This window comes from Indicator indicator, chromosome 22, assembly GCF_027791375.1.
Source record: "Indicator indicator isolate 239-I01 chromosome 22, UM_Iind_1.1, whole genome shotgun sequence".
Lineage (NCBI taxonomy): Eukaryota > Metazoa > Chordata > Aves > Piciformes > Indicatoridae > Indicator > Indicator indicator.
In genome coordinates, this window is record NC_072031.1 from 12040162 (window position 1) to 12067390 (window position 27229).

Here is a 27229-nt window from a genome sequence, read left to right on the forward strand (position 1 = left end):
GAGGATGCTTGCATCAAAGGCTCTTGCAGGGTTTTCACAATTGACTGTTACACCATGCAGCATGGAGTTACCACAGATGTAAAATGGGACTTGCAGGGAAAGCTTCATGCTTGCCACAAAGGAGCAGAATAAGAGTTTGTTTTGATAACTATTAGGCTGAACAATTTGGGATTGGTCTCCATGGACACTGTGAGATATTGGTCCCCACAGAACAATGATTGCCATTAGTATCTCAGCTCCCTGCCTTCTTCCTCCTCCTTCTCCCCAGTCTCTGTGAGAGCTGGGTCAAATGCTGCCCAGCCAGCATGAATAGTATTTCCCTCTTCTTTGGCAGTTATTGTGCCTCCTGTTCATTTCTCAGAAGCCTTTTCACAAGCAAGAGATATTTGCAAGGGTTGCAAACATTCATCTCAATGTACATTTTCATGTCTATTCCCCTTGGAAGAGCTGGAGAGCTAATTTACTTTATTAAACCAAATGAAAGGAGCTTATGAAGGTAGCCTGTGCAGCACTGTGCAGGGGGTCAGGGAGCTTGAGAGGATGTTCCTCTGAGATTGCCACCTAATTTCTTGCAGAAGCTGAAAAGTAGATGTTGTTTAGCTCAGCTCCATTCTTCTTTGCATTGTGTGGGCTCTCTTTCAAACAGCTAGTGCTGAGATCTTCTGCATGGTTCCATCACTGCTCAAGAGAAGTAGCATTTGCAGGGAAGCCTGACATTTTTGGACTGGCAAGCCTGGGGGGAGACATGCTGATGGTACTGTATTGCTCATTTGGGGAGCAGGAGCCCAGGTGACTCTGGTGAAGGTCCACATGATGGAGAGCCTTGGCCAGCCCACCCCTCATGTGGGCAGGTAGCTGGTGACACTTGACTGCACAGATCCTTCTCCAGGCAGCTTCATGCAATGAGCAGATGACTAAAAATCCTCTCCTGGGCAATTCACTTCATTCATCAATTAAATTGTTTGCTGTGAACAGTTTGGCCCCATCCAGCTCTAGGATTTCAGCCTTGTAATTTTGCTGGCAGAAGACAACGGTGCCATGTCCCTGAAATCTGCCTGCCAACTGCTTCCCCTGCTAAGCATTTTCTAGGCTAACGATCCTGAAAACCTTGCCAGCAGCCCCAGCTCTGTCCCTTTCAGGGCAAGTCACTCATTTAAACGTGAGCACCTCTAAACGACTCCATCTGCTAAGTGACGTTAGAAAAGAAAAGATTCTAGCAGGAGTTATTACCGTGTCCTGGGGTTATAACCCTGCTATCAAATGGGCTGGAAGAACAAGGGGACTGTGAGGATCCCAGGCTCAAAACCACCTGGGTGACTGTCAGCTTGATTTATTTTCTTGCTCATTAGATAAATTAGAAAACTGGCAAAAGGAACTGTTGCCTGCTCTCAGCTGCTTGGTAACCTGCCACATGGCACGAGATGCCTGCTGCAGGGAGATGTGGCTCCTTCCCACCTCCCTGGCCCTTCTCCCCTAGCCACCCCAACACCAGGGCAGAAGGCAGGGACATGGGACAACATTTGGGTCTGCTGGTACCCCACATGTCCTTGTCAGTCCTGTCATCCTAACCCACCTCATTGACCCATCTGGCCAACCACTGGAGTTTCCCTTTTCTCTGTGGGGGTTTGCCTAGCAGCACTTCTCTAGGTGAAAACAGCAGCACCAGCGTTGCTTTTGAATACCAGCTTTGCCCTCAGACCCAGTTTGTTACCTTCTTTTCACAAACTGATCATGATTAGGGTGTCAGGTAGTGATAGGATTAGGGGGAATGGAAAAAAATAGAAATAGGTAGATTCAGATTGGATGTTAGGAAGAAGTTTTTCACCAAGAGGGTGGTGAGACACTGGAACAGGTTGCCCAGGGAGGTGGTAGAAGCCTCATCCCTGGAGGTTTTTAAGGCCAGGCTGGATGTGGCTCTGAGCAAACTGCTCTAGTGTGAGGTGTCCCTGCCCATGGCAGGTGGGTTGGAACTGGCTGATCCTTGAGGTCCCTTCCAACCCTGACAATTCTATGACTCTATGACTCTATAAACCAGACAAGCTAGAGCAAAATAACCCAGAACCAGACAAGCTAGAGCAAAATAACCCAGCCAGCAGTATTGTCAGCCAGGAGCTGCTGCCCTTGAGAGATACTGGTCAGCATTTTGGTCTTTGGTATTCGGGTGACTTGTGATCAGTCTGCCTCCAGCAGCTGCTCCTCTTGCTTATGAACCAGGCTAATGTTTGTGTGTCAGAAGGATGCAGCTTTGTGATCAGACTTGCTTATAATCCCTGGGTAAAAATCACTATCCAGGAGGTCAGACTACAGTTACATTGCCTTCTGACCTAAAAACTCAATTAAATCTTCAGGCTACATAACCAAATGTTACATTTGGATCATTTAAGCCATCTTCAGCATGTTTAGTTGCATCTGATGCACTTCCATAGTATGAAAGGAGGCCACTGTTACAGTACTGAGGAAGAAAAGCTTCCAGCCAGGATGAGCTATCAAGACACTGCAGTGCATTTCCTAGCCAGCATGGAGAAATACCCACTGCAAACAGAGGATGGAACCAGGGTGAGAAACAAGACAGGGACCTCCTGTGGAGCGACACCTCGGTGACCCCAGCACAGCCATCGCTGTGCAAGGTGTATGGCAATCCCTGTTCTGTGGATCATGCTCAGAGCAGATTTTCTCTGCTCTCCATGTCCTTCTTCTGCTCATGGGACTTCTGCACTGCCTGCACAGGGTCCTTGTCACCCTGTCTCTGGCAAGCATGGGGACATGTGTGTCTCCATGACTCAGCCTCCCACCAGGTATGCACTCGTGTGCAGATGCTGCCGGGTGGCACAGGGCTAATTCCTTCCTGAGCCCTGCAAGGAATCGGCTTATGAGACGAAGCTCTGATGACTCTTGTCTTAGCCTGCGTGCTGGTAACCACATCCTGCAATCACCCAGCTTTTGGCAAAATCCAGGGGCTGCTTTGGACTCACCCAAAGCGAATTCCAGCCCTGCTTTCACCTCCAGCTGGTTTGAGGGTCAGCACAGACCCAAGGCTGAACTTGGGGGGAAAGGTTTGAACCTCCAGACGCATCCCGTGGGAAGTGCTTGGCTGTGATGCCCAAGCCCACCTGCCAGACCCAATGGAGCCTGGTGCAGAGAAGCATCATGAGACCCTTTTCAGTGCTGTGCTGGAGCTGAGCGCTCAGACTCACCTGCAGGGATCCTGGCAGCTCTCATGCCTCTGACATGGCCAGCAAGGGGTAGATGCTCTCAAGCCAAGCATGGAGTGAAATGTTTGGCTGATGGGATTAAACTGCAAATCCCACCCATCCGGAGCACAAGATCCAGCAGCACATGCTCCTAGCCACCTCCTCTGCCTGTCTGCCACCGCTGCCAGCCGAGCCCACCCTGCTTGGAAATTAAAGTGGGGAAATCAAAGTCCTTCTGCCCTCACTCCTGCTGTGCCTCTCAGCCGCTGACATTAACACCAAAAGGGCTGACATTAGCTTTGAATGGTTTTTAATAACCCCCTCGAGAGCTTGAATTACCTGCACAGCATGAGATCTGATGTGTGTTTGGAGACCTGGCCATGAGCAGTGCACCAGGGGCTGGATTAGCTCCCCAGGCTGCAGACACCAGGCCAGACCTGCTCAGGGAACTACAGTGGCTTCTGTCGATGCAGCCCCTGGCACAGGACCCTGGCAGCTGCCAGGCTCCTGGAGAGATGCTGTTCTGGCACCTGCTGCCTGATATTGTCCTACCACCAGCAGATCTGCAAGGGGCTTGTGAGCTTCCCAGCACTAGGGATGCTGGTCCAGGTGGCTACAACCATGGGATATTTTCCCCCTGGGATAGGGATTGAGCTGCTGCAGGGTGGTGGGAAAACCCCAGTGCCGTGAAAAGGAGCAGCCCCAGCCCCAAGGCATCACATGGCATGGAATAACAGCCTTGGTTTAGCAGAGCCCTGTGGATGGAATGCTAAATGAGATCATGCCTGGCCCAGTTGAGACTCTGGACTAGTGCATGAAAATCTAGCAAGAAGATTAAAAGGTGTCCTCAGGCAGAAGAGGGTATTTGTTTCTTTCTTGGTGGACAAGACGTGCATGGCGTAGGAGTTACAGGGAGAGTGACCTCCCCTGAGCACCTGCACGTGGGCAGTGCCATGTCCCCACAGGGGCTGATCCTGGGGACAAGGCACTGGCCAGAAAAGCTCCTTCTGAGGTGCAGGCAAACATGTCTGATTTCCCCTCCCACACTGGTGAAGGGCATCTTGCCTGGGCTGCAAGCTCAGCATCTTCACTGCCAGCCCTTCAGCTCTCTGCAAAAAGAAAACCCTACATTTGCCTCCTCTTTTACAAAAGGAAAAGTTTGTCACATTCTGGTTCTCACTCCTGGAAGATGAAAAGCCTGGAAACATGCTCTCAAGTTACTTTTTTTTCCCCAAGCAAAGATCCCAAGACTTGAGTCAGCCATGCAGCCTCCTTGGCCAACCACAAAATCTCAGCACCATTTGGGTGAGGAGCCATGGTTTCTAAGTGCTGTTGGAATCCACATGTATTTTAGTATGGAAACAGGGAAATCCACAGGGATATGGACACCAGGTCCCAGGTAGGCCAGCAGCTTCTGCAAAGTCAGGCTCAACAGAGCCTGGGAAATCATCAGGTACTTTAAAAGAACTGAGGACTGAAAACAATGCCAAAAAAATTCCCCAAAGTCTATGATAGTGATTGAGTTATATTTAAGAGGCTCATTCTTGCTAAGTAAATGCAAATAGTTTACATGGAAAATATTTCCCATTAAGCTCATTCCTACATAAAATGCTAACAGATTGAGATTATGACTGTAATGATTATTTTTATTGCTGGTTTGCATTTAAATGGCATAAATTTCCCCCTACTGTTCTCTCTTTGGGTTAAATCAATAAAACCTATTAAGAAGGTTCATCTTCCTCTAAGATTCCTCCCTCTCTTCTTTCTGTCTCATCTCCACTGGTGCCCTTTTTATCCACCCACCACCAGAGATTTCTCAGAGCTGCCTCCACGATATTGGTGCTGAGGATTTGAAAATCCCCCTTGGCAGAGCAGAGAGAAGCTGTTTTTTTGCTGAGGTGGGGGACTACAGAGGAGCTCAAGTGTGCTGCTTCCTTTCCTCAGCTTGAGCTGTGTTGCAAGGAGATGTGCTTGGAGTCAGCTCTCCTCCTAGTCTTTCCCTTCCTGCTCTAAAGGAGAAGCTATACCTGGCTGCACATCTGTACCTCCTCAGCTATGGATGTTGTTGATGTGCTCCTCCCAAGGGTGGCTGTGGCTCAGCAAGCAGGTGCTGGATTTCTGTTTGAGAAGCATTATCCTGGTACATACCCAGCGAAAGCCATTAAGACGCTGACCTTTAAATTGGGCTTCTTCCTGCTCATGTAGGGGGGAGGTGGGTTGAGTGCCCAAATCTTATTCATTTTAATGACAAATCCCTCACTTGGAGGCTTTGAGATGCTCAGCTTTAATGCAATTCGCCTCCCTCTGCTGCAGCTTGGCTTTACTGTGCAGGGCATGTCTGCTCCCCCTGTGTAGTGAGAGACCCTACAGATTTGCTCCATAACTATTGTGCCCTGTCATTTGTCAGCTTAGGGCAGTGCTGGCACAGGGATCTCCATGCTCCTTAATCAGTATCACTGACCTTTCTTTCCTCCATTACTCTTAGCAGCAATTAATTTTTTTATTTTTTCCCCCTAGCTTAATTTGCACAGGTTATCCATGGTTGTTTTTTTTTTTTTTTCTTTTTTTTTTTTTTTTTTTTTTTCTTTGTCCCTGTTATCCCATTACCCTGGATAATCAAAGCTGGCTGTAATAGAAACAGCAGAAACCATTTGCTTACCCTCCTATTACAAGATATTCCCTCTACTAAGTCTGAGGATACCTGCAGTTCTGTGGTGATGCTAATTAACTGTGCATACACATAGAAAGTAAAGCAAAGGGCACCAGGATCCTTAGGGATGGTGGGGATTAAAGAAAGATAAGATATTATTCTTCTCTTTCTCTGTGCTTCAGTGTCCCTACCCTCAGTGGAAATTGCCTTGCACTCATAGAATAAAATGTAATACATGGTGGGGGGAATCACTGAATCTGCACAGAGGTGAAGTTGGAAGGAGAAGATTTCCCTGCTAGCAAACCCACTATCATGATCCTCCCCAATGTCTTGGCCCTTGTTCTTTTCCAAAAGAGGGATAGGATAGGAGAGTCTTTTCCCTGTGCAAGTCCCCAAGCCTTGGAGCCTGGTGGTACTGGATATGATTATACATGTTGGGTGATGGAACACTGCAATATGCTGCCCAGGGAGGCTGTGGAATCTCCTTCTCTGGAGATAATCAAAACCTGCCTGGATGTGTTCCTGTGTGATCTGGTATAGGTGATCCTGCTTTGGCAGGGGGGTTGGACTAGGTCATCTTTTGAGGTTCCTTTCAGCCCCTAACATTCTGTGATTCTGTGATTTTGTGATGGTTGTATGTGGGCACTGATTCCCCAGAGCTGGGTTCCAGCATCATGTGGGTGGAAAACTTCCTGTTCAGCCTCAATGGCTAGTTGAAGCAGTGGCTGTAAATGTGAGTACCCCTTACAGTGCTGGACTCCTGCTGTTGGAAGTAGCTGTTGTGTCCATCAGGATGCTCATGTGTCCTTCCCACCTCTTGGGCACCAGTTTCAGAGCAGGCAAAGTCATGGAGAAAATCATGAAGAGAGTAATGGGAGAAGAAAGATCATCAGGTCAGGGGAGATGCAGTGGAAGGACAGATTGCTGGCACTGTCCCAACCACCCCTCTTCATGTTGCACTGAATAGTGCCACAGGTTTAGCTCACCACAGCCCATCCATGAGGATCTGTGGGGCAATCTCCCACTGTTTGTGTGCATCTTCAAAAAGTCTCTCATGAGGCTTTCTTCTGAGCATCAGCCAGGCATGCATGGAGGACTGTCAGAGCTCTCTATGCAGGAGAAATCCCACTCAATTCCACCCACCAGCTCCACACTGAGCTCCCCAGTTCCTCTGCCAGCAGTGTGGGTGTACCCTCAATGCACCCCAGTGGAACATCTGGGACTGGCCCTGAAGCCACAGCCAGAGACATGCTGTGTGGGTTTGGACCCTGCACTAGGAAAGCTCCAGGAGGGTGTTTCAACAGCCCTAGTTCTATTCCTGACCCCAAAGTTGTGAGGAAGCTGTTATCTATCTGTGCTTTGATAATCACTTGTACCTTTGATGCAATCCTCATGTTTGGGATTTTACCACATCTCTCATCCTCCAGGTCTCTCGAGGAGCTTTATGAAGCCATGACTCAGAGAGGCATCAGTGGAGTCTGTAAATACAGCCAGCAGCTGTCATATGGAGGGTATAACTAATGTATACACATGTATATATGTATGAACTATGAGCTCAGGACCTTCCCTTCCTGAATGGTACCAACTCCTTTAAAGGATCCCTGCATCATGCCATGGCTCTGGCCATGTCAGAGGACACAGGTGTCTCCCACAGCTGGCCAAACGTTATGGGGATGGGCAATAAAAAGGCTGAAAGAGGTGAGGGCTCACTGCTGCAGGTTTCTCCTTGCCTGCTAGGAGTCATGTAATAACTCCTTCTTTGTCATTGAAACCTTCTCTGCTTATTGCTCACCAGCATTCTGCATGTGGTTTCAAGACTACAGGTACCCAAGTGCCTTGTTCTGCTCACAAGCCTTGTGGCCAGTAAGATGCTTTGAAACTGCCTTCATGGTATTCATCTTTCAAAGCAACCCAGGTGCAGGTGGTTGGGACAGGGAGCTGCAAAGGGCTTTTAAGGTGCTTGGGTGCTAGGCAGAGAGATTTGCTGGTGCAGTGAGAGCCCAACCTGCTGCACACCAAAGGGCAAAGATGCAGGTGCATCATCCCAGCAGTGAGCTCAGTCCTGAGATACCTGAACCTCTGCAGAAGAAGTGGGGACACTCACATTTGAGTACTGGCTGATGCCAGCCCCAAAATCAAGCCCTTTGTCTTCATCCAAGACAGTCTGGCTCAGATCAGGCAGTGTAAGTGTTAATTGTAAGAGTGGTTATGAAAATGCAAATGCAATATGAGTTTGACTTGTAAGAAGGGATGCTTGGGATTGGAGATGGGAGAGCATATCACTACAGACAGATGGGAATTCTTGTTGATCTTACACAGCTGAGGCAAAAGTAAACTTCCTATTAACTTCCCTGAGAGAGTTCCTAATGATTTGACCCTTAAAATTAAAGACCTGGAGCTAAGCAGCTGGGCTACCAACTCCAGCACAGCCTCCGCCGGCCGAGTTCAAGCAGCAGCTGAAACAGCCAGCAGCTCTCCACAGCAGTTGCACTCTGCACTGGTGTGTCTCCTCAGCTCCTGACATCATCTGGCAAAGGAAATAAAAGGCAAAGGTTGAATTCACAGGCTTTGTTTCTCTGCAGTTCAAAGGATACACCAGCCTGGATTTTAATTGGCACCGAGCTGTTCGGCTGGTACCCGTGGCAGTCCTGAGCGCTGAGAGGCAGCCAGGCAGGCAGAGCAGCAGCCAAAGAGGGAAGGCTGTTTGAAGTGCTGGGTGCCTGCCACCCATCAGCAGGTATGTAGAGGTCTACCCACCAGAGCAGCACTGATCTGGGGGCAGAGGAGCGTTTCTTCATTTCTGATCATTAATGCTCTGCTTTCCTTCCACTGATCTTCTATGTGCACAGTCCAGAGGGAGCAATGTATTGAGTGGCTTGTGCTGGAGATCACAGCATGGAGATAATGAAGCTGCTTTTTACCCTTGGCTTTGATGGTGTGGCTCAGCCTGGTCTCACGCCTCTGCCCAGTGCAGGGTCTAGAGCCTGTGGGAGGTGGTGGGAGGCAGGTGCAAGCTGCCCAGCAGTGTGGGCTGTGTGCCCCTATGGAGAGAGACAGGAATAGCCCAGGCTGTGGTCACCCTCAGTTTAACCCCAGCACCTTGGCCAGATGGAAGTTGTCAGCACTGACATGTAAACCTGCTCTGCTTTGCAGAGTGCAGGAAGCTGCTGGACATGGAGGGGCTCCTCCAGCAGCTGAGGGGTAAACTTTGCTAGGGGACCCCTGGGAGGTCAGGTCTCAGCTAGTGGCAGTCCTCACCTTCTGCCAGGAGTCACAGGGAGAATGTGGCACTGTGCAGTGATACATGAATCACAGACTTATTTCAGCCACACGTGGGATGGGGAGCAGAGTGACCTGCTTCAGTAGGCAGTTATCTTCCACTCCTGTTGGGCTTGGGGGTTTCAAATCCATTCTTGATCGAGATCTAACAGCAGAATCTTTCCTGATTCCCTTATCCTCTGCCCAGGAGCAGGAAGGTTCTCTGGGCAGCAGCTCCATCTGACTGTTTCATTAGTGCTTAGAATGAGGTCTCACCTGCTCCTCTCTGCAGGTTCAGCATTGCTCCCACTTTTCTAGTTGCCAGCTTTCCTTGACCTTACCTCCCCTTCCTGACCTGGCTTGTGGCTTTACATCCTGCAGGCTTCTTTGTCCCTCCATCTCTCCTGCTCATCTGTGATATGACCCCAGGAAAGCACTTTCACGTGTGCCCTCTGCTCTGTGCTCATTGTGCTCCTTACAGATACCAGCCTTGCCCCAGGAGCCTTTATCAGAGCCAACAGCACAGTCTCAAGTAAGTCCCACACATGACAAAACCCTCAGCAAAGCATGGTTAGCCTTCCTGTCCCAAGCCAAGCCATCCCAAAAGCCCAGTTGGGTGGATCTAGTCATTGCTAGGAAGCTTTATATTTACAACGACCTTTCTGACATTAGAGTAGATGCATTTCAGAGCCCAAGAAGTGTAAAAATAGATGGCAAGGAAATCAAAACAGCTAATTAGCCAAAGGTTACTGCTGGGCTCCATGACTGTCAGCCCTTTTGAAGTTCTCTTTCACACAGGCAGATGTGTGTGCAGTGCTGCTGCTCCTTTGAATAAATGTCTTGGTTTCCAGAGTGGCTTCATAGCTGGCTGTGACTGAATACGTGGGGCCTGTCACAGCAAGCCTGGGCAGGATGCTTGTGTCCTTTAACCTTGCAGTTCTCCAGTGCTGAAGAGCATCTCATCCCGTGGAGAGGCTGATCAGCATTGTGCTGCCTCCCAGCAGCTTGTGAACAGGGTGAGCTGGGAAGTGAGGAGAGACTGGGTAGCTGCCTTTCTGAACAGTTAACCCTCTGTCCTAGACATAGTCTTTCCCTTTTGGTGTCCCTGCTCTCAGCACTGTGGTCACAGTGGAGGAGATGGGTGGACTATGGGTTCTGGCTGGGCTAAGGGCTGCTGGCATCACTGGGATGCTGCTCCTTGGGGACAAGGAGCCTGGGGAATGCTGGAGCACATTCCCCAGCACATCATGGTCTCACCTCACATGCCCATCATTCCTCAGTATCCAGTATTTTCCTGAAGATAAGCACCTTGCATGGAGCTGCAGGTACAGCAGCCATCACAAGAGGAAGGGGAGCAAGCTGTCCTAGTGGAGCTGAGGGCTGGAAGAGGCTGAGCAGGTCAGGATAGAGGCCTAGGTGGAACAGGTTACTGTGTCCCGAAGGGTATTTTGTTCATGTTTGGGCAGGAGAGCTCCAGACCCCTGAGACTTTGAGCCCTGGCCCTTCACCCAGCCATTCCCCAGCCCTGAGCTGTGGATGCTTTCTCCTCTTGTGCTCCAAACTGCTCAGCACAGGGATCAGAGAGAGTCTGGGCACAGGAACCTTCTAGGTAACATCAGCATCATCAGTGCTGCCCTCTTCCTTCTCTTGGGATTTCCTCCTTCCCTTGTCCTGCTTCATTTCAACTCCATTTCCCCTTTGAAAACCCTCTTGCAGCTCCCTCTTCCCTCTCTGCAGCTTCCTCCTCTTTCCCTCTTTCCTCCTGCTGCTCCACTCCCTGCTGCCTGTGGCTCGTGCCGTGTCCTGTGTTTGCTCAGCATCGCTCCTCCTGGAACCTTAATTTGCTGCTTGTTTCCTTATGGACTTTTTACATCACGAGCTGGGGCTTTGTGTGCATGTGTGTGTGTGATTCAATTAAACAAAACACAATAAAATCAGGGGAAACAGAGAGAGACACAGACAGACAGTAATTCCTTCTCTCTGAGGGCTAAGCCTGTCTGCCTGTGATCTTGGCCCCAGCATGGCTTTCTCACGTCATCACATGGGTTTTCTTGTAGCAACCCTCCAGAACTCGTTCTTGGGGTTTGCATCCCTCCACTGAGACCCTGGAGTGGCAGCTACTTTTGCTCTGCTGTCAGGACCTGGGGCTGCTCCAGCAGATGAGAGGTGAAACTCAGAGGAGCTGGCTGTTCACTTCAAACAAACTGTGAAATGCTGAGGCATCTCCAAATGCTCAGCCTCCTCCATCCCTCCTTTCCTCTGCATAGCTCAGTCCCTGCAGCCCTTGAGATTCTTCAAGCCTTCCCCTTCCCATCTCCAAGCCAGCAACATCCCTGCTCCATGTTCTGGCCTACCCTCATCCATTGTCACCCTCCTGGCAGCATATTTCCCCCCTGCTAAGAGCTATCTTTCTCCCAAATCCCAGGTTTTCCTTTCAGTAAGCTGTGTAAGTGGCTGTGCCATGGTGAGGTTCACTTTCTTGTCTGGCTGGTGGGCTCTATGCCACTCTCTTCCATGCCCTTCTTTCCCTCCCTGCCTTGTTTTCCTTTCCCTTTCCCCCTCTAATCCATTCATACCATGAACATGTGCTTTCTTAGCATCCTTTGCTCCCAGTCATCTTCCTGGCAGGATTCTTGCCTCTTGCCATGCATGGGGGTGTGGGTGTCTCTCATGGAGAGACTGTTTCTGCTCACTCCTCCCTGGCTGGCTCCCTGGCTCTGCAAATTTATTCTGTGGATCCAGCCTCTTCCCCAGCTGAGCTGCTTGGCTCTAAGTCTGACAGCTAAAGTGGGTCAGTGCAACTGGATGGAGGTGGTCCCAGGAAGGGAAGAGGAAGAGCAGGCACCAGAGGCCACCAATGACAGATTATGGAGTGGGAGGGAGAGGAGGAGGCTGGGGTGATGTTCTTTAAAAAGAGAAGATTTCAAGGTTTTTGAAATGCACATGAAATGTGATTAATGAAATCCTGGCCCTCAATAGCCTCTCCTTAGGAAAAAAAATACCAACAGCAGAAGTGACCTCCCCTTCCCAACAGCAGCCCCCTCCACGCAGAGCCCTCCTGGGCATGCAAAAACTCACACTGTGGCATCTCCACTGAAAATAATGTCCCTCTGAAATCCTGGCAGGGGGGTTGTGCTGCTGAAAGGGAAACATTCTGAGCAGGGCAGACCCTGTTAATGCACTGGGGATTGTGCCAGGTCAATGGGGCACTTGCCTCTTGCCCAGATACCCACCAGCCACCCTCAGGATGGGCTCCAGAAATGCCACAGAGAGGTGCTCCATGCTTTGAGCCTCTGTCCCTTCCATGTAATGCAGAGCTCCTTTCACATTTGGAGGGCTCCTACTACCAAGAGTCTGTCCTTATCTCTGGCTGATCCAGTGCTTATTTCAACAGCAGGAAGAGATGCTGCTTCCCATCCTCTGGGTCATGGCAGATAACACTGTCCCCAACTCCTGTCTCTAGTGGCTGCATGCTCAGCAGAGGCAGGAGGGATGTAGCACCATGTTCCACCTTAGTTTTTGGTTCCTGGCCTTCACAGGCTGAGACTGTCCTGCCAGCTAGTCTATGTGGATCTTCTTACTAAGCAAAGTCAAACCTGGGGCCAGCTTTGCTGGTGTACAAGCCCAAGCCTGGAGAAAGGAAGGTAGGGAGCTGCCCTGTGGAGCAGAGAACCAAGGGACCACTTACTTCCTCCTGAGTCTGACCAATGCTTCCACATGGGATTCCACGATTCCCACACTTTTTTCCCTCATGGACCACATGTCCATGGCTCAGGAATAAATTTAACTGACAATGGTTCTGCAGAATTTCCTGTGCCTGCAGCCAGTGCACCTGGAGCCATTCCCAGTTGTCTGTCCTCACTAATGCCCCCTTAGCAATTTTCTGAGGACCAGCCTCTATCTCAAGCATTAAAAACAGTCCCTTCCTCTTTGATTTATGGATATTAATCCATGCCAGCAGGCAAGAAGCATGACATGTCTACATAATACATTCATTAGTAAATTGTTTTGGTTCCTTTCCTTTCTCCTCCACCTCCAAGGCTGCACCTTTCTCATCTCTCTCTAACACTTGCACCTGCATGCTGCACTCAGAAAGACAACTACCAGCATGAGGCAGTCAGCATCACTGGGTAGGTCAACCTCACAAGTCCATGCTTCCTCCCCAGTGGCCACAGCCAGACTTTGGCAGAGAGAAGGCCCTCCCCAAGGGTATGGCTGCTCCAGCACTGTGCTCAGGGTAACTGCTGGTGTGGCCAGGGCTGAGGGATGCTGTCAGTCCCATGTCACTTGTTCTGATCATAACACAGGACAGGCCAACTGCATGAGCCTGTTGGCAGCCATGCCTGAAACAGTGCCCAGGCAGGGATCCAGTGAGTGTGAGTTTCTTCTGCAGTCACTCAGATGCTGGCTCCAGATCAGTAATGGGTAATGCTGTCCAGCCCTCTGATTCAGGACCAAACCCAAGATAAAACAGTGTTAGCTCCACCAGCTCCAGTCTCCCACCTGCCTAAGTCATGTCCTGGCTCTGGATTGGTGGCCATCTTCACAGCCTGTTGCTGACTTCTGTGATGCCATGCTGTTCCCAAAGCATGTGCCAGATTAGATTCAGCACTTGGCTCCTGGTGATCTCACCACGGCCTGGGAAGAGAGGAAAGAAAGATCTCAAGACCTTGGTGTGGGGCTGCTTTCATTTTCCTTTCTCATGTCTATGCTGCATGAAAACTCAGCATGCTCTGCACCCTCTGGGCAGCCCTTGGACTCCTTGTGATGCCTAGGATGATGTTCCTGCTTGTCATAAAGCTCAGCACACCACTCAGGGCAACCTGCCTCAGGGGCAGCACCCTGCAGGAGTGATGGTTATTCCCTTTCTGTGCTTGGCTGCTCTTGAGCATCTCCCTGCTCTAGTCTCTTGTTCTGGTCAAGGATTGGAGGGCAGGCAGTCTTGGGGATCCCATCCCTCTCCTTCCAGGCTTTGCAAGCTCCTCAGCACATTCATTGCCCATCTCTGGACCTTGCTATTGGTAGTGTGACAACTCTGATGGGACCATGAGGCAGAATTATCTAAGCTATCTTCTTATCTCCAAATCCAAGCAGCCCTTGCAGCTCATACACTTGCTTACCATGCTGCTGTGGACCATAACTCTCAACACAGTACCTAAGGTGTGCTCATAGGCTCTGTGCATACCAGGTCCTCTCTGGAAGCTTTTTCTCTACTGCTTAACAGGAACTGAAAGACAAACTCACCTTCCTGGCTGTGCCCTTTGCAACACAGCCTGTCCCATCTCCACTCCTCAGCTCCACCCAGGATAAAGCAGTGGTTTCTCTAGACCTCCCATCACCCTTCCTTAGAACAGCAGGTAGAGAAAAAGAGTGCAACTGAAAACTGATAGCAACTCTCTCTCTCAACAGCCTGGCTTAGCTAAAGGATTGTCCTTGCTTGACACTGCCCACACAACTGTCCCTGTCCCTGCTGCAGCTCTGTGCCTCCCACGGCTCCCCAGGACAACATGGAGGGGAAGCAGCAGGATGTTAGCAACTTCCTCAAGAGTAGCTTGAAAAGCTCAATAGTAGCTTGAAAAAGATTGGGGCTCTTTTGGCAAAAATGAATCTGTCCCAGTGCTTTTGTGATTGTTGTTGGGTCTCAAGTTAAAGCCCAGACAGTCTGTTCATAATGCATGGTGTGTGGACTGAGAGGTTTTGTTTTCTTTAACTCAGCCTCTAAAACGTGCTCTCAGTTGCACTACTGACAATCCAAAGAAGCAGAGGGCTATCTGTCACCTGCAGACTCCATGAGTGAAATGATAAGCAGAACATAGTTTGTGGAGCAAGGCTGCAGCAATGCTTTGAGGAACTAGTGGAAGACACCAAGTGGGAAAGGTCTGGGGCTGCAGCTGGGAAGTGCTTTTGGTGGTGTTGGAAGAGCTCTGGACACAGGTGCAGAGTACTTGGAGTGTCTACAGCCATAGCACTGTCTATCCTTTCCTATCTTGTCCAAAGCAGAGGTTGATCAAAGCTGACATCAGCACTGTCCACAGTGTTCTCAGCACAGAGACCAGGACGAAAGCCAAACTCCAGTCTTTGGCCTGGCACTGGCTCCAACTGGCAAAGACCTCTGAAAAGTAGCTAATGCCCATGGGTGCTGAGGTGATAGTGAGAAGGATGGTGGCCCCAGGGGTGCATTAAGGGATCCAGCAGAGCATTGCTGTATGTTCTGGCCTGGGCTGACAAGCTCTTGGATATGCAATATGAACACCTCTACATGCTTTGGGCATCAGCTCAGCTTTGGTCTGGCATGGCCCTTTCCAGTCTAACAGCATGGAGTACTCTGGCATGCCAGCCCTGACTGCTAGCAGGGCTTGCTTTCATTTGCCAGTGCATTTGGAGCATCTTGGCCTAGGGTCCTTTAGCACAGAAGCTTTGTAAGATGCAGGCACCAAACAGCTGGTTGTAGCAGCTCTGAAGGTGCTGCTTTGGGTGCTGTTGACTTCCCCCACATGGAGCATGGGCTGCTTCAGCACATCGCTGCTTTGCTTTCCATGCACAGTCCAGCATCACCACCAGCACTGAGCAGGAGGGAAGATTCACCCTTGAAAGACCAGTGTGAATGACCCAGTCCCTGTTGGCCAGCCTTCAGCTCACCTGTTGACCCAAGAAGCTGCCTGTGGCAGACTTTGCTGTAGACAGGTCTGAGGGCCAGGTTGCTTGGGTTTGTGGCCAAGCTGGAGGCTGTGGCTCTGCTGCCCCTGCCATGCTGAGGCTGCCATTTGTCCCCCTCTTTACTGCAGCACATCTGACAATGTTTGTCTCCATTTCCCCACACAGCCCCTTCTGCTGCCACCGTTTAGTTATTTTTGTAATTAAATATAGATTATGGCACAGGGAATAAGGGATTATTACTTATTCATAAGCTACTTAGATTTTTCAAGAGTGTGCAGAGCAGGGCTTATCACACGTCTGTGTCTGCATCATTAGCTTGTCAAGGGCCAGGGTGAGCTCCAGTTACTGCTGGGTTTCACCCAATCTTGTTCCTCTTCTCCCTTCTCTCCCCATGGTCTCCACACCTGGAGGAGCTCTCCCATCCCCTCTTTGCTGCCCCTTTTCCAGCTGAGGCTTGCCAGCCTTTTCCCAAGGAAACCATTTTCAGTGCTGTGTCCCAAGCTGTTCTGGCCCCTCCATCACACCTCTGCTTTACCCCCTCCCCAGGTTTGTTTGCATCTCTCTCCTGATGCTCTGCCTATGGGGACTTAGCAGGAGGCAGCTCTGCAGGAAGTGCTTTTTTGCAATGTTTTCTATGAAATTCGTCCTAGGACCTGGGTAATTGTTGACTGAACTTCAGTAAGCACTAGGGTACAGGAGGAGGAGGAGGCAGATGAAGGTGCCTAGGGCATCTGATGGGAGAAGGAGAGGGAAGAAACCATGTAGGAAAGGTGGGATGCTGTCATAGGTCCTTAAAGCCCCTCCAAAGCCTTGTTCTTCTTCAGTGTGCCCAAGAAGAAGGGTTAGAAGCTGCTCCTTCCACCCTGGGACAAGCAGTGGCTTCCCAAGCATCTTTTTCTGCCTTAACAGTGGAACACTTCAATCTCTGGGCAACAATAATTATAGTAATAACAATAAAGCCATATGACCTGGTTTGTGCACTCCAGGGTGAACTTCTGTCTCCATTCCCCCCACTTGGTGACATTAATGCCTGGTGCTGCAGGGCTTCTCCTGGTCTGCTGGTGAGCTCCCAGGTAGGAACAGGACAGCTCATCACATACTGACTTAAAAAGAAAGAGGGAGAATTAAATCCCAGTGCTCATAGAATCATAGAATCATCTTCCTTCCTTCCTTCCTTCTGGTTCCAGGGATGTTCCTGGGGCTGCAGCAGAGTCCCAGCCTCTCCACCAGATATCTTTTCTCTCATTCTCAGGAACACATTAGCATTTCCATCATGCTCATTCCATCTCCTCCTGGTGTTTCTGCACCTTGCCTGGCTGAGGTGGCCACATGGGGCCGTTGCTGTGTGAGCCAGCCAGGCACCTCCATCCTCCACTGTCCTCATACCTCTCATGTGGTTCTTTCTGACCATTTTAAGGACTAATGCAAAGTCCTGGCTTGATAGCTCCGAGGGCTAAAGACCTGTTGTCAGCTGAGCAGTTACAAGACAAACTGCTGCAGTATTCCTCAGAGCAAAATGATCTTGATAAATTGGAGAAGTGGCTTGGAATCAATACACTGAAATCCAATAAAGTGCAAAGTGTTTCACTTAGGAAGGTGATAGCAAAATCACAGATCTAAGATGGGCAAGAACTGGTAAGCCAGCAGGAGAGTGGTCAAGACCTGAGCAGTTGAGCAGCCCTCAAACTGAGCAGCAGACAATGATGCTTTAGGAAGGGAAAGAAAAGACACATCTCACCCACAGATGTATTAATAGTTTTGGATAGAAGACAGAGAGGTAATTTATTTGGCTCTGTTTAGTGCTAGGGAGACATCAGCTGAAGACATGCATCTCCAGGTTTGGGCATCACAACTTTAAGAGAGATTCAGACAAACTGAAGGAGTTCAGACACTTTGGAAAACATGCCCTGGGAAGATGGACTGAAGGAGTTGGGTTTGTGCTCCAAGACAGAGCCAGCTGCAGGCAGTGGAATTTGTAACATCCATCCAGCATGGAAAAGGCAGTTACAGAAGTGACAGTGATCAAATGGTCGAGGGCTGGACAAGCTGTAATAGGCTTAAGCTGCAGCCAAGAGGCCTTGGGTTAGATGCTCAGGAAAAGCTTCCTAAGAGCAAGGCTGGCTGAGAGCTGGTGTGAGCTGCAAAGGCAGAGTGGGAGCTCAGTCCCCTGCAGGGCTTCAACAACCAGCTGAAGAAGCATCTGCAGGGAGGTCACCTCTCTGCAAGTGCCTCTTGCACCACAGGGATAAGGTTTCACCACTCATACCCCAAGCCTTCCTGGAGCCCTGAGGGATTCAAGGAGAGCCCCAGCTAAGCAGTGTGCTACCTCTACAGGTGCAGAGTGTCCTTGGGATGAGTGCATTGCATGTCCTTCACGTTGTGTCAAAGGCATGGCAGAATAACTGCAGGGGCTGCACTGCTGGAGGGAAAGGCTGTAAGTTTGTGGCTGAATTGAAGCTGTTAAACAACAGCTGAGGGAGGGAACTGGTGGAGGGAAAGGCTGTAAGTTTGTGGCTGAATTGAAGCTGTTAATCAACAGCTGAGGTGAAAAAGCAGCCATAACCATCTTGTGGGCTTGAGCAGGATTAGCTATGTCCTTGCAGTTACCAAGCTAAGATAAGCAATTTGTTTCCTGTTGTCTCATGTCCTCTTACTAGCCATACCAGGTCATGGACAACCTGCCAGTGCCCACAGGTATTATGCCCCCAGTGTGCCTAACTCATTCCATCATCCACTCAGGGTCCTGCCAGCTGTGTCCCATACATACCTGGGCAAGATGCTTCCAGCCACACTTCTTCTCATTGTTTCTTCTGCTGTTGGACCACAATTTCACTTCTGTCCGATGTGGAGATACCAACAGAGTCTATTTGGGGTCTAAGATTGGGAAGGAAAATGGACATGGGCATGAGTTTGCAGTGAGAAAATTGCCAGGTTGAACTTTCCCTGTATCTTACAGCACCATCTGAGAAGTTCCTGCAGCACCCATCCCTCCAATGTGGCTGTGGTGACTCCATCTCTAGTTATGCTGAAACCTTCAGGATTCAGCTGTCATGACCAGGGCCACCTAGATATATCTACACACACATTAAATTCACCTACTTCTCTGACTTAAAACATGAGCTGGAAAAGCCATAAAAAAAAAAAAAAAAACACATGAGAGTGAAATGGTCAAGCCAGGGGTCTCTAAGGATGCATTGCTGTTTGGGCTGGCCACATAGCACCAGGACCTCAGTCCCACTGAACTGTTTTTTGGAGAAGGACTTTTTACAAGGGCATATAGGGACATGACATGGGTTAATGGCTTTAAATTGAATGAAGGTAGATTTAGGTTAGATATAAGGAAGAGGTTCACTGTGAGGGTGGTGAGACACTGGAACAGGTTGCCCAGAGATGCTGTGGATGCCCCATCCCTGAAGGTGTTCAAGGCCAGGTTGGATGGGGCTTTGAGCAACCTGCTGTAGTGGAAGGTGGCCCTGCCCATGACAGGAGGGGTGGAACCAGATGATCATTAAGGTTCCTTCCAACCCAAACTATTCTGTGATTCTAATCTGGTAGCTAGCTGCAACCTTCCTCCAGATCAATCCCTCTCAATTGCATTTTTTGATCATAATTAATGTTTGCTGCATAATTATATTGATTTTTTTAACGTACTCTGAGAGCTGAGGGGAATTTGTAGCTCAACTGTGTGAGTGCAGGAGGAGATTGCTGTTGAAGCTCCCTGTGCTGGAGCAGGGAGCAGCAGGGGCTGCACTGGGGATGTGCAAGGTGGGGGTGCTCTCAAACACCCCATGTTACACACTCGGTTACCACCAAGCTGCAGGGACAAAGGGCTAGACATGGAGTGCTTGCATTGCTGTGTCTTTGTGCCCTGGCTAAATCACTCTGACAGTCCCTGGTTTCTACCCACCAGCCCTGGCAAAGCCCAGGCAAGCTTGTTGGCAGCCCTGTTTCCACTACCAGGCTCAGGAGGAAACAGGATTTTATTTATTTATCAAGTCACAGTGGGAAGAGGGATTTTAGGGCAGCCTGAGCTTCCCAGAGCTGCGAGGAGTGGATAAAACCTTCTCCAGCTTTGTGCAGGGAGGCTCCTGCAAGTAAGAAACCTCAGCCTGGGCACAGCTGGAGCTGTGTCCTGCTGCTCCTCACTCATTCGTGCTACCAGCAGCTTTGTCATGAGCATGTATAAATGCAAGAGGCACCTGTAAGCCTTCCAGTATGCTTTGTGCTTTCTGAACAGCCAAACTGTTACAGCCAGCACCTGCACAGCAAGCCCTCAGAGATGCTGCTGCAAGGAGGCAGCTTTTGGTAGAAGCTCCCTCATCACTCAAGGCTGTCCAATGCATGAGGATTTGGGTGGCAACACCAGCAAGGAGGTTAAAGATCCTTGTACTCATGGTAAAAACTACCTGGGGGGCTGTTTGAATTCCAGACCTCACAATGAAGGAGAAGGATTCTGGGGTCTTGGCTATCCAGGGGGTCTTGTGCCTTCTGTATTCACTGTGGCAAAGTCCACAACTGGAAGGTTTGCAAAGCCAGCGTGGCAGCTTCACCCCCTGCTTCCTGCAGCATGAGTGGTGGCATCTCCCAGCCCACATTCAGGATATTGCAAATGTTTGTTAGAGCACAGATGCACCTGGTGAGTCCCCACAGCTGTCACAGAGTTGCTGTGTTTAGTGGCACAAGGGCAATTTGTGTTCATGCTGCCAACAGACCCCTTGGGCTCTGCAAATACCAGGGTGGTAAAGTCTCTGCTGGTGGCACATGCTGCTGTGAAGTGTTGGTGTAAGGAGGTACTCAGCAGGGAGCAGGCAGCTCCTGGGCTAGAGCTGTGGTGCAAAGATGCCCACAATGCTGGTGGAAAGGTCCAAATCCCTCTGCACCTCCTCTGACCACACCACCAGAGTTAGGTTGGCAGCCCAGCTCTCCATATGAGTGCCAGCAGGCGTGGCTTTGGAAGAGGCACAACTAACCACTCATCACCTGCTTATCTCCAAGCTTTCCCCTCCTTAGAAGGGATGTCTGGGGTTTTTTTATTTGTTTGTTTGTTTGTTTTTTTTTTTGCACAGCATCTTGTTTTGTATCACCTGTTAATTATGTGCCCTCCAAGGATCACTCTTGCCTCAGCAGGTTCAGAGGAGGCCACGTAGCACTGGCTCAGCATTGCCCAGACGAGAAGGCTGTGACAGTAGCTGCTGAAAAGCAGCCTTGTCGTGCACAGGTGTTATTAAGCAGCCACAGATGCTACGCAGGGTTTTGTGGGTTTTTTTTCACTAAAACTCCCATAAATTGAAAAAAAAAAAAAAAACAAAACAACAAAACAGAAGGAGGCAAACAGCACAGTGAGCAGAGACAAAGGAGCACACTCTCGGTGCTGGGCGGCACAGCGCTCAGCCGGCCGAGCAGTGCGGGGGCCGAACATCTGCAGGGACTCTGTGCTCCAGCACTGCTGTGAGGAACCTTTGATTCCTACACTGGCCAGGAGCCTTCAGGCCCCCTGCCCCCTCCTCTTCCTGGCTGGTGTTGGGGAGAGGTAGGGCCGGTCCTGGAGCTGCGGCCACTGGCAGGCACTCCTCGCATTTGGGTGGATGTTGCAGGAATTGGAGATGAGCCCTTTAAGTAGGCTGTGAGCCCATTGGTATAGCAAAAGTTTTATGTTCAGGGTTTGAGAGCTGCAGTGCATGGAGGTGGCTCTCCCTTCTGTCTTGTGTGCGTGCCCTAAATGCAATTATTTGGCTCCTACCATGTCTGATATTATTATTATTGTTCTTTCTATCTTTGGTACTTTTATGGCCCCATCACCATAGTAACTGAGCATCTTGAAACCCTGTGAGGAGGGAATAATATTATTCCCATTGTCGAGTTGGGAGAAGTGAACGACAGCAAGGCGTGGAGCTGGGGATGCAGGAGGACTTGGACAAGTCCATCCATGGCCAAAGAGCTGAGCATTGTACTCCTGCTACTTCCAATTTTAAGCAGCCACCCTAACTTTTCCTGGGAAGCCCCAGACTACTTTTCCTTCCCCCTTCTCTTCCTCCTGTGCTGAGTTAGCTAAATAACAACCTCCCACCTGGAGCTGCTCCCTCTTGTGCCCTCTCTTGCTGGACTACCAGCCACCAGCTCCTTCCCTAGCTTCTCTTGGACCACTAGCCAACAGGCACTGCCCAAGGCAGGGGAAGTGATGGTTTGCTCTGCTGAAGACTTTTCATTTCCACAGGCTATTTGAATGCATCTCAGGCCAGCACCTGCTCAAATGCTTCTTTAAATATTGAACGAAAACCAGAGTAGCATCAGAGCAAGACATGTCAGATCTTCTTCATCCCTGACCTATTCCAGACAAATTTCCACCCTGGGGGTTTAACCATTTTTTTCTGAGAGTCAGCTAGTAGAGATTGAGAAGGAGGGATTGTGAAACAAAGTCTTCTGCAGCACAAGGAGATCATTCCATGGGTAAGGGGAAGCCAGTGTGGTGGTTAAAAGCCTGACCTGAATGTCCACCTACCTGCATCTGGCCAGGCTGTTCTCCCTTTCCCTGGGCACCTTCTCCTGGTGGCATGAGGCTGCTCCTTCCCCAGCTTCTTGCACCACCAGCTCCTGGCTTGTGGCATTGCCATCATGTTCCCTGACATGCCAGCTCCTCGCTGCCTTCCCTGCTTCAGGCCGTTCTGGAATAAAACAATCTTCAATTATTCCTCTCCCTTTTCTTTTTTTTTTTTTTCTTTTTTCTTTTTTTCCCCTTTTGTGCAATCTATCATTTTTTTAATTAAAAAAATGCCTCGTGGAAGTGTAACGGGCTGTTAAATGTTTTGGTCCATAATTAACATCAAACCCCTGACTTAAAATCTTTATGGATCGAGTGAGCTCCATTAGCTGCTACATGAATAACGCTGCGCAGCTCTTGGAGGCCCACAGGGTTGAAATCACTCCATTGCCCCTGCAGAGGGGGAGAGAAAAGGAAATGAAGGTCCTCAACAGGGACTCACTGCTTTTCTCTCTGCAGTCAGGGACTACCCTGGGGTGAGCAAAACCCCCTGCACCTAGCACTTCCCCACAGGAGGGATATCAGAGCCTCATGGCAGCCGGAATCCCATCGCCCTGCTCAGGGGAGGGCAGGATGCCAGCCTGGAGGGAAATTATCTCCCTGCAGAAATCACTGCCTGGTGATGCAGCAGCGTTGGTGCTAGTGGCAGGGGGAAGATAATGCTGAGCTCTCTCTCCTGGAGATCACTGTGGCGGTGGTGAATCCCCACTGGTGGTGACAGATGTGGCTGATGAGGTGCACCTGCAAGCAGGTGGCAGTGGGCATGAGTAACTGGGGACTTGCAGCATGCCTCCCACCCTTTTTTCCCAAGGGACTGAACAGAAGCTGGCAGGTTGCTTTGTGGTTTTACACTCATGCTGAGAGTTTGGAGACAAACTCTGTGAGTGCAGGAAGAAGACAGCAAGGTCCCTGCGTGTTGTCACTGAAGCACAAACCCAACAGGCACCATGCTTTGGCTAGTGATGGAAGTGGCTACAAATCGCTGCCCAGTGCAAGCTGCTTCCCACCTCCATCCCAGGTATATGGTACCAAAAATGCAGGCTTTGGGCTGTCCAGCCTCAAGGGATCATTCATATCCCAGGCACATGCTTTCCATTTTCTCCAGAGAACTTGAGGCTTGAGGAGCTTTGAATCCTTATGCTTCAAATGCTGATTCTCAGCGTTTGCTGTTATTAATTAACTGCATGTCATAGCCATGGATCACGGTCCAGCACTGGCTCTTGGCAGCATTGGCACATCTGTTGGGGCTGCTGGCAAATTTCAAGCATTCCATCCATACTTTGAAGGTGGAAATAATATTGGTGCTGAGGTCTTTGATACTACTGAATCATAGAATTGTTAGGGCTGGAAGGGACCTCAAGGATCATCCAGTTCCAATCCCCCTGCCATGGGAAGGGACACCTCACACTAGAGCAGGTTGCTCAGAGCCACATCCAGCCTGACCTTAAAAACCTCCAGGCTTCCACCACCTCCCTGGGCAACCTCTTCCAGTATCTCACCACCCTCATGGGGAAGAATTTCTTCCTAACATCCAATCTGAATCTGTTTTTGGTTTGTTTCTGAATCTAATTCTATTTTTGTTCCATTCCCCGTAGTCCTATCATTACCTGACACCCTAAATAGTCCTTCCCCAGCTTTCTTGTAGCCCCCTTAAGATGCTAGAAGTCCACAATAAGGTCTCCTTGGAGCCTTATCTTCTCCAGACTGAACAGCCCCAACTCTCTTAGTCTGTCCTCACAGGAGAGGTGCTCCAACTCTCTGATCATCACCACTGACCAGTTGTTGTTTGAGCTGATGAATGCAGCTGAAACCTGGGCAATTGATGGCATTATTCCTTCTTGGCATCTCCACTGGCATGTTCCTTATGGCTATCAGACACAAAGTGACTCACTTCTGTACTCTTGTTTTTCTGAATGAAGCTGGAGTTAGGAGATAGTGGTGTTCTCCCTAGGCTTCCACAGTGTACTCAGCCATTAGCCTGCTCTTGCTAAGCAGCTCTGGACTGTCTTTCAGGCTTGGCTTGTACATGGAATGAGCTGTCAATTCAAAAAGCCTGGGTCATATTTCAAAGCCTGGCTGTCACTCAAGTGTCTCATAACAGCGAGGGCATCAGAAGCAGACACTCTCCGAGGTATGAGAAGATGGTTGACTTCCAGGGTTTTTTTTTCCCTTGAGCCTAAAATGATTTTTTTCCTTGGTGTAAAGGAATCCTGGTCCTCCTGGGACATGTTCCCACTGCAACCCCCAATGCTACATTGACATAGGAGCTTGGCCATCTTCTCCTTCCAGCTTCAGCTCTTGAATGAGGAGGAGAGCCTGAGGATGAAGGCCAGACACTAGTGTTGTGGAGATACTCACCTCCCAGTCAAGAGCTGCCTGGGACAGCACCACCTCATGAAGATGAACAAGCATCATGGCCAGAAGCCAGCCTGTGCCACAGACACAACCAAGGCAATCACAAAGTGGAAAAACAAAAGCAGAAGCAGACTTTCACCATGTTAAAATGAGTCCTGGTGTGCCCCTGTTGTGGTGTGGGAGGGAGCTGAAAGCATCTTCCCCTGGGCAGGGCTTGCCTGTCCCAGAGCATCTTGGAGGGAACCAGAGCAATATTTTAATAAGCTAAGTATTAGTTGCAGCCCCAGACCCCAACATGAGCCTGATGATGAGCAGCGAGGCTGAAAATTAATTGCTTACAGGGTTTGCCTTTTTTTTTTTTCCTTTATTTCTTCCTTCTTTATTTTTTTTTTAATTTTCCCCCCTGATTCTCCCATCAGCCATATTAAATTTTTAAGTAAACAGAATATGGGATAACACAGCAGGCAGTCTACCAGCTCTCTTTTGCTCCCCTCCTCTTCACCAGCCCCAGCTCTGCAGGTCAGCAGCAAGGTTTGTTGCACATAGCCAAGAGCCTGTGAAGAAAACAAACCTGGGGGACAATCCAGTTTCTGCTGCTTTAGTTTCAACCCTGCCCAGGAGTGGTATAAACTCAAACAGGCACCGTTTCAATCCAGACAGCTTCTGCTGAGTCAGCTCCATTTAGTACTTGGCCTTTCCAAAAGACTGTAACTCTCAGAAACCCTGGCCAAGATTTTATGGGTAAATATAAAATGAATTAGGAGGCAGGTTTTAAAATAAAGGATTGCTCTTGGAGTCCAGGGGTAATAATAATAATAATTTCTCACCAGAATGCAGAATCTCTTCATCTTTAGCACAAAGGTGCACGCTCAGCAGTGTGGCAGAGACACTGCCAAGTGGAAGTGGATCAAGCTGCTCTGGGACACCCTGCTGGATCCCCCATACTGGCTGCTGGCACACCAGCTGCTTGCCCAGTGTGGCAGACCTAGGATGAAAGAAGTCACAGTATCACAGTCTCTCAGTATATCAGAGAATATTGGAAGGGTTGGAAGAGATCATCGGGTCCAACCCCCCTGCCAAAGCAGGATCACTTAGGATAGCCTGCACAGGACTGCATCCAGGTGGGCTTTGAAAGTCTCCAGAGAAGGAGACTCCACAACCCCCCTGGGCAGCCTGTTCCAGTGCTCTGTCACCCTCACTGTAAAGAAGTTTCTCCTCAGGTTGAGGTGGAATCTTCTATGTTCTAGTTTGAACCCATTGTTCCTTGTCTTATCACTGTGTACCACCCAAAAGAGCCTGGCCCCCTCCTCCTGACACCCACCCCTCAGCTATTGATAGACATTGATCAGATCCCCTCTCAGTCTTCTCTTCTCAAGACTAAACAGCCCCAGGGATCTCAGTCTCTCTTCATAGGGGAGATGCTCAAGTCCCCTAAGCATCCTCATGGCTCTCCGTTGGATTCTCTCCAGCAGGTCTCTGTCTCTCTTGAACTGGTGAGGCCAAAACTGGACACAGGATTGCAGGTGTGGTCTCAGCAGGGCAGAGTAGAGAGGTAGAAGAACTTCCCTAGACCTGCTGGACACCTTTCTTGATGCATCCCAGGATCCCATTGGCTCTCTTGGCCACAAGAGCACATTGTTATTCCACAAGTCCTTTATTAGTTTGTTTTTTTTTTTTTTTTTCGCCTCCTTGGTAGCAACAAACCTTTGAGTTGGTTGAAAAAAAATCTCTTGAGTAAAGTTTATTCACTCAGAAAGTGATGATTCAACTCCACCAAATTGTTTGGAGGACAGAGATTGATTTCATTGATGTTTGCAGCAAAGGCATTATCAAACAGGTTTTGTTTGGATGATGTCATTTCAGCTTGCCCCTGTGGCATTGCTGGGATGTTCTGCTTTGTTTGCATTGCAATAGAGTGGCTGAAAGAGATTTGGGGGGGGGGGGGGGGGGGGGGAATCCATGTTGAAGAATTTCTTTACTGCAAGAAAAATGACACAAAATGTTGATTTGTGCCCCCAGTCTGCCACTAAATGAAATGTTGCAATCTTGGAATTTCTCACAGGCTGAAGTGGCTAGGATCTGTCCAGCCAGGTGTAGTGATTTTGACAGAATCACAGAAACATTCAGGTTGGAAAAGACCCTCAGGATCACGTAGTCCAACCCAGAACCCTACTCTACAAGGGTCACCCCTAAACCATATCCACATCCAAACAACCTTTAAACACATCCAGGGTTGGTGACTCAACCACCTCCCTGGGCAGCACATTCCAACGCCTGATCACTCTGTCTGTGAAAAAATGTCTGCTAATGTCCAGTCTAAACCTACCCAATCTCAGCTTGAGGCCATTCCCTCTTGTTCTATCACTAATTACCTGGGAGAAGAGACCAGCACCAACCTCTCTACAACATCCTTTCAGGTAGCCATGAGGTCTCCTCTCAGCCTCCTCTTTTCCAAACTAAACAGCCCCAGGTGCTTTTTTTGCAGGATGCTCTTGCTTTGGACCACCGAAGAGCAGGAGTCCCCATGTCAAAGGCACCACAGGGACGTGGAGACGGTATAGTCTTGCTCCAGCACATCCC